This window comes from Cucumis melo, chromosome 6, assembly GCF_025177605.1.
Source record: "Cucumis melo cultivar AY chromosome 6, USDA_Cmelo_AY_1.0, whole genome shotgun sequence".
NCBI lineage: Eukaryota > Viridiplantae > Streptophyta > Magnoliopsida > Cucurbitales > Cucurbitaceae > Cucumis > Cucumis melo.
In genome coordinates, this window is record NC_066862.1 from 35,959,710 (window position 1) to 35,967,270 (window position 7,561).

The following is a 7,561-nucleotide window of genomic DNA, read 5'->3' on the forward strand; positions in this document are numbered from 1 at the left end:
ATACCAAATGTGGGATTCCTAAAAAACATTTAAAAACTAAATTAGCCTCTTTAATTTAAGTTATTACATTTGTGTCATTTGAATAAGTATTAAATTCTTAATTTTAAGTTATTGTTCTCTCTAATTTTATTTTATTCTTTTTGTTACTAATGTTATTACTAAAATTGCATTATAGTAAAAGAAAAGACACCCACTTTATTTATTTTATCAAATAAACTTTCTTTTTTATTTTCATAAACGTGTAAAAGTAAAAATAAAAAAAAAAACTTTCGTTATAACAAAACACCAAACTATTTATTGCCCGTGTAACAAGGCACGTAAAATTAATCATTTTTTAAATATTCCAAGTTTGCCCTTCCATCTTTCTTCTCTTGTTCGCGATTTCTTTCATCTGTCTTGCTGTTACGATTTCTTTCATCATCTTTCTTTTTTTCCATTTTTTTTTTTTGCTGGAATTTCTTTCCATCGTCTTTCTTCTTTTTCTCTTCTTCCTTTTTTGCTGCGATTTCTTTCCATCGTCTTTTTTCTTTTCCTCTTCTTTTTTCTACTGTGATTTCTTTCCATTGTCTTTCTTCTTTTCTTATTCTTTTTTACGTCATTTAATATTTCCATCGTATTTCCTCTTTTCCTTTTTTTTGTTATGATTTCTTTCCATCGTCTTTCTTCTTTTTTTCTTTTTTTACGTCATTTAAATTTGGGTAACCAAATCTAAATGACCGTATACAAAAAAAATAACAAAATCTAAAAGATCGTGTATAAAGAATTTTGAAAAAAAGTCATTTAGATTGGAGTAGCCAAATGTGAACGGTCGTGTAAAAAAAATCAAAGCAAAAAAAAAAAAAGATCATGTATAAAGAATCTTGAAAAAAAATCATTTAGATTGAAATAGCCAAATGTAAACGATCGTGTAAAAGAAAAATAAAAGATCGTGTATAAAGAATCTTGAAAAAATCATTTAGATTGGAGTAGCCAAACGATCGTGTAAAAAAAAGTAAATGATCATGTAGAAAAAATAAAAGATCGTGTATAAAGAATCTTGAAAAAATCATTTAAATTAGAGTAGCCAAATGTAAGCGATCATGTAAAAAAAATAAACGATTTTGTAAAAAAAAATTATCGTTTATAGAGATCTAAACGATCGTGTACCAAAAGAATTAAAAAAATCGTGTAGCAAATTTTGAAAAAAAAAATGTTTAGATTTGGTGGGTCTCCAAAACTAAACGATCATATAAGCAAATTTAATCGTAACCAAATTAAACGATCATCTAACAAAATTAAACGATAGAATTGAAAAGATAAATTGTAGTCATATTTAAACGATCGTGTACCAAACAATAACCAAATCTAAACGATCGCAAATATATTACACGCGCGTTGTTGACGGAAAATTTTTGGTATTTTATATGGTGGGTCTCTACGCTTTTCCCGTTTTTGATATTGTTCTATACAGTATAAATATTTTGCCGCTTTGTTATATCTTAAGACAAAAAAAAATGACGGGGTATTTTATTGACGAGACATTTTTGGTATTTTACACGGTGTGCATTATTGACAGGATCTTGCTACACGTGTACCAAAAATATATTAATTGGGCGAGTAGCCAATTAATATCATGTAATTAAGCAGATAGGTGGCCAATTAATTGTGGGTTGACAGAGACATTTTTGATAATTTTCATTATAGGATTGTAGACTTTTTCTGTTTTCAAAATTGTTCTATACAGTGTAAATATTTTGCCGCTTTGTTATATTTTAAGACCCAGAAAAAATGATGAATTACTTTTAAATTTTATTATTATTATTATTATTATTATTATTATTATTATTATTATTATTATTATTATTATTACCATTATTGACGATAAATTAATGGCAAATAAATGGAATAACAACACAACCTACACGATTTTCAAAAATATAACAAAACGACAAAATATTTAAACTATATTGAACAATTTTGAAAACAGAAAAAGTCTACAATCCTATAATGAAAATTATCAAAAATGTCTCTGTCAACCCACAATTAATTGGCCACCTATCTGCTTAATTACATGATATTAATTGGCTACTCGCCCAATTAATATATTTTTGGTACACGTGTAGCAAGATCCTGTCCTAAACAATTTTTTTTCAAGCTTATGTACCAAATAAATATCCTAACGATTTTTTTCAAGATTATTTTATATTTATACATGGTTTAGATTTGACTACTATGTACTAATATTTTCTTTTACAAAATTCTTTTATATTTGGTAAATCGTTTAGATTTTGCTATCTAAATCTAAACAATCATTTATCAATATCCAACCATTTTTTTTTTCCAAATTATCTTGTATCTACCAATATCCAAATCTAAAAGATTGTGTACCAATATCCAACGATTTTTGTTCAAAATCATGTACCAAGATCTTTTATATTTGGTACACAATTTTCAACCAAATAACATTTTGAAAAAAATAATACAAAATTTATGATTGATTGAAAACAAAAATCATGATTTCAAAAAATATAAAAGAAGAATTGCAGAAAAAAGAAGATGGAAAGAAAAAAAATTGAAGAAAGGGAAGAAAGAAGATGAGAAGGAATGACAAACTTGAAATATTTAGAAAGAATGACTGGTTTTATGGATTTTTTGATTTTGTAACGCCAAGATGTGTTGTTGTGTTATATTTATAAGAATTAAACTTAATTTAATTAAAAGTAGAATTGAACTTTGTAACTTTCTTCCAGCAGTGTGAAAATGATTCTTTTGATTAAGGAGGGTTTATTAATGGGAAACTTACAATTTAGTGTAGTGTAACAAAACCGATAAGATTAGTCATCTTTTAAATATTTCATATTTATCCTTCCATCTTTATATTCTTCTTGGCGATTCGTCTTCTTCCTGTTATTTCCTCTTTTCTGTTTTTCTTACGATTTTGTTTTTCTTCTTTTCTCTTTTTCTTTTCTACGATTTCTTTCCATCATCTTTCTTATTTTCCAATTCTTTATTTATGTCATTTAATCTTCTTTTCCTTTTTTTAGGGTTTAGGGTTTGTCATTTATCATTTTCCTTTTCGTTTTTTTTTCGCTTCGATTTCTTTCCATCGTCTTTCTTCTTTTCTTTTTTTACGCGTTTACATTTGGTAACCAAATTTAAACTACTATGTATAAGATTGTGTACAACAAAATAGCAAAATCTAAAAGATCGAGAATCTTGAAAAAAAATCATTTAGATTGGAGTAGCCAAATGTAAACAATCGTGTAAAAAAAATAAAAGATTGTGCATAAAGAATTTTGAAAAAAAAATCATTTAGATTGGAGTAGCCAAATGTAAACGATCGTCTAAAAAAGTAAACGATCGTGTAAAAAAATAAAAGATCGTGTATAAAAATTCTTGAAAAAAAATCATTTGGATTGGAGTAGACAAATGTAAACGACCGTGTAAAAAAAAGTAAACGATCGTGTAAATAAATCTAAACGATCGTGTACCAAACAAATTTAAAAAATCGTGTACCAAATTTAAAAAAAAATCATTTAAATTTGGGTCCCCAAATCTAAATGATCGTGTAACAAAATTAAACGATGGAATTGAAAAGATAAATTGTAGTCATATCTAAACGATCGCGTATAAATTATAACCACATCTAAAAGATTGTCTTATAGTCATATCTAAACGATCGCATATAAATTATAGCCATATTCAAACGATCGCGTATATATTGAACAATATCTAAACGATCGCGTATAAATCGCAAATATATTACGCGCGCGTTATTGATGAGACATTTTTGGTATTTTACACTGTGGGCCTTTGAGTTTTTTTCGTTTTTGAAATTGTTCTATAGAGTGTAAATATTTTATCGTTTTTTTATATTTTTTAAAAAGACCCTTTATTAATTTGTAACGCCCAAAATTTAAGATAATTTATTGGGCGTTATTTTGAATCCATTTAATGAGAATTATTTGATTTAGGTGGGAATTGAAATTAATTAAATATTTCTTGGATGAATATTTAATTAATTAGAGGTTTTGGCATGTGGTGTTTGTTAAGTTTTTGTTTAAATGGTAGATTAAGAGGATTAAGTAAAGTTGTGGATTTTTAGTGTTGTTGAAGTTGAATTTAATTAAATAATTATGAACGTTATTTAATTAAACCGTAGGGTGGAAAGTTTGTTGGAGATTTGATAATTGTATGTATATGTGAAAATATATATATAATTATTATGTTAAAGGAAAAGATAATTATATTTGTTAAAATATAATTATTTAAGGAAAAGGTAATTGTATTTTGGAGAAAAGATATTTGGTAAGGGAGAAAAAGTAAAATAATTATATTTTGGGAAAATATAATTATTTGTAAAAGGATAATTATTTTGGAGAAAGATAAATAATAATTAATTATGGTGGAAGATAATTAATTATTTTGGAGAAAGATAAATGATAATTAATTATTGTGGAAGATAATTAATTATTTTGGAGAAAGATAAATAATAATTAATTATTGTAGAAGATAATTAATTATTTTGGAAGAAAGGTAAATAATAATTAATTATTATGGAAAATAATTAATTATTCTGCAGAAAGATAAATCTTGATTATGGAGTGAAGTTGTTATGGTTGGTTTAAGATAATTCATGTTGGAATTTATAAGTGATTTATTGGAAAAGATTTGATTGATTAAATTAATTGAGGACTTAAGTTAATTTGAGATTTTGGAGGGAAAAGTTAGTTTTGGTGGAATTGTAATTAATTGAGTATATATATATGGATATATATATTTAATTAATAATATGGAAAAGTGAAGTTAATTATATGATGGAATATAATTATATTTGTTTGGAAAAGAAGATAATCCATAACGAGAGAAATGGTTGATTTGATTGAACGAAATATATATATATATTTATTTATAGAGAGAATAATGGTTTAAATAAATATATGTTTATTATAGATTTTGGTGAGAGAAAAATAATAATAAGAAAGAAGTATTATTATTATTACTAATGGTTATAAATACTTAAGTCATTTATTTAGGAAAGATAATGGGAATAAAGATATATGTATATTTTTTTGGTATTATATATATATATATATATATATATATATATATATATATATATATATATATATATATCCTAAAAGGAAAATGAAAAGGAAATAATAATAATAATTATTATTATTGTTATTATTTGGGTCTATAAATAGCATTGGAATGCTTAAAATGGAAATAAAAGAAAAAGAAAAAGATTTTTTATCTTCTTCTCTAAGAGACCGCATGTAATTATGATTATGCATTGATGGTAGCTAAAATCCATAACTTGATGCTACTGATAATGACTGTCATTGTATTGATGTTGATGATGATGATTGAGATTATTATGTTGATGATTGATGATGATGACTGATGTTATGTTAATGACTGGTAGATTGATGTTGATGATTGTTAATGCATGATATATTAATCACATGATTAAGGACGTTAAGATTAATATTCATGCCATGTTATGATGTTATGTTATGCTACATGCTATGGATAGGGTGTTCTGTTAACTTTGTCTATTAGAGTCGTACCTGCATGAGTGTCCTTCGGGATCATCACCTATTTAGGACTGTGTGGTCCGACGGGACGCCAGTCTAGCATGGATATAGATATGATTCGAGTGATTCGACGGGGTCCTCGCATCCCGATTGTCTTAGTGTTACCCCGGGTTCACTACAGACCAGCATGTCCTAAGTGCTCCCCCAGGACACCGAAGACCAGATTTTCGTTCCTGTGGGAGCGCATGTTGCACGTGTTCGGGAACGTGCCAGAGATTGGGTACCATTTACAGGACTCTAATGGGAAGTTAACAGACACCTAGCGGGACTAGTAGTAGGTCCTTTACTGAGTATATGTTTATACTCACTCTTTCTATGTTTAACATTTCAGGCGAAGGTAAAGGTAGAGGAAAGCTGGCGAGCGACAGAGAAGGATCCGTGACATGTCATATGGGGACTTAGTTTTGCTTCCGCGTTTATGTTTCAGTGTTTTAATATTCCGTTTTTAATGAAAATTTATTCTTTCCTTTAAAAAAAAGTGTCTCTTGTCATTTTTTCTCTTTAGTAACGACCTCAGCTTAGTATAAAGAGTTGGGTCGTTACATAATTGTAGGTTGCTCAATGCTCGTGATCGCTATATGGAAGTTAATGATCTGTTTATATGGATTTGTGTAGGTTTATATAGAAAGATGTTTAAGAATCATATTCATTTGGAGAGGGTTGTATATATTCTTTCGTGAAAATGGAGGATGTTCCAACTAAATAAGCATGTAATGATAATATATTCCATAAATTTTTCATGCAAACACTTCAACATAATCACACTTTAATCATATAACTAATTTTGTTATTTGTTTCCTCCAAAACTCTAAACTCATTCCCACCTCCACTCTCCTTACCCTCACTCTTTATTTTTTTACTTTTAAATTGGAATCTTGATGCAAACCATGAACAAAATAAAACTGGTGAAACATTCATGGTAAGGTTTAAACTTTTAAAATATAAAATAACAATTCATTTAGAAAACAAACTTTATAAAATTACACATAGATATTCCCACAATCAATTAATTTAATTAATAGATCATGAATTTAGACCCTAATCATTTAGGGACCATTTGGAGCAAAGATTATTTGGACTATAATAACCATCTCTTGATACAACAAATACTATTTAAAAGTTTCAAAACTCTCAATTTTCTACCGTTTTTATTATTTTACATTCATCATTTTTTATTCTTTCCTACGGACGTTTACTATTTATTTATGAGACTAAAATATTCTATATATACACCAAACACATATTATTATAAATCAAACTAAACTAATCTTAAATTAATCTACATCTCAACTAGAAACTATAATAATCTAAGACTATAATAAATCACTCCTTGCTCCAAATACTCCTTAAATATAGAAGCTACATCATCATTACATTAAAAAAATTAACGGAATCCTAATGGCATAGACTAAAGTAAGCTCTTTTTAAAAGTTCAAAGATTGAAATAAACATTCTTATAAGTTTAATTAGGAATTAGAGTAAGAAACAAAGTTTAAAGATCGAAATGGGATATAAACGGGGTATTTATTATACGTAATTTTACCTGTTTTAAAATGAAACACATATTTTGAAAATGAGCTGCGGATGTAACCTACCACAGGTTCAAGTGGTCCTAAAAAGAGTTGTCAATGGGCAAAGTGAGACTTTGTGGGAGTGGGAGAAAAAAAATTCATCTCAACTGCTGTCAATGTTTGAATTTTGATCTCTCAAATGTTGTCAAAGTTAGGATTTTTTTATTTATTTATTTATTTACTTTTCTATTGATGACTTAAGTCTCAAAATGATTAATACGAAATTGTCAAGAGATTTTAAAGGAGGATAATCATCTAAATTTTATGATTTCAGGAGCATTCTCACATGTTAGTACCTTTTTTTTTCTCTCGCTTCCTTATGCTCGTATTCCTCCTCACTCTTTCACTTGCACTCATATTAGCGGTTAAGCCCTCATTAGTGGAATATATATTATATTGTATTATATTATA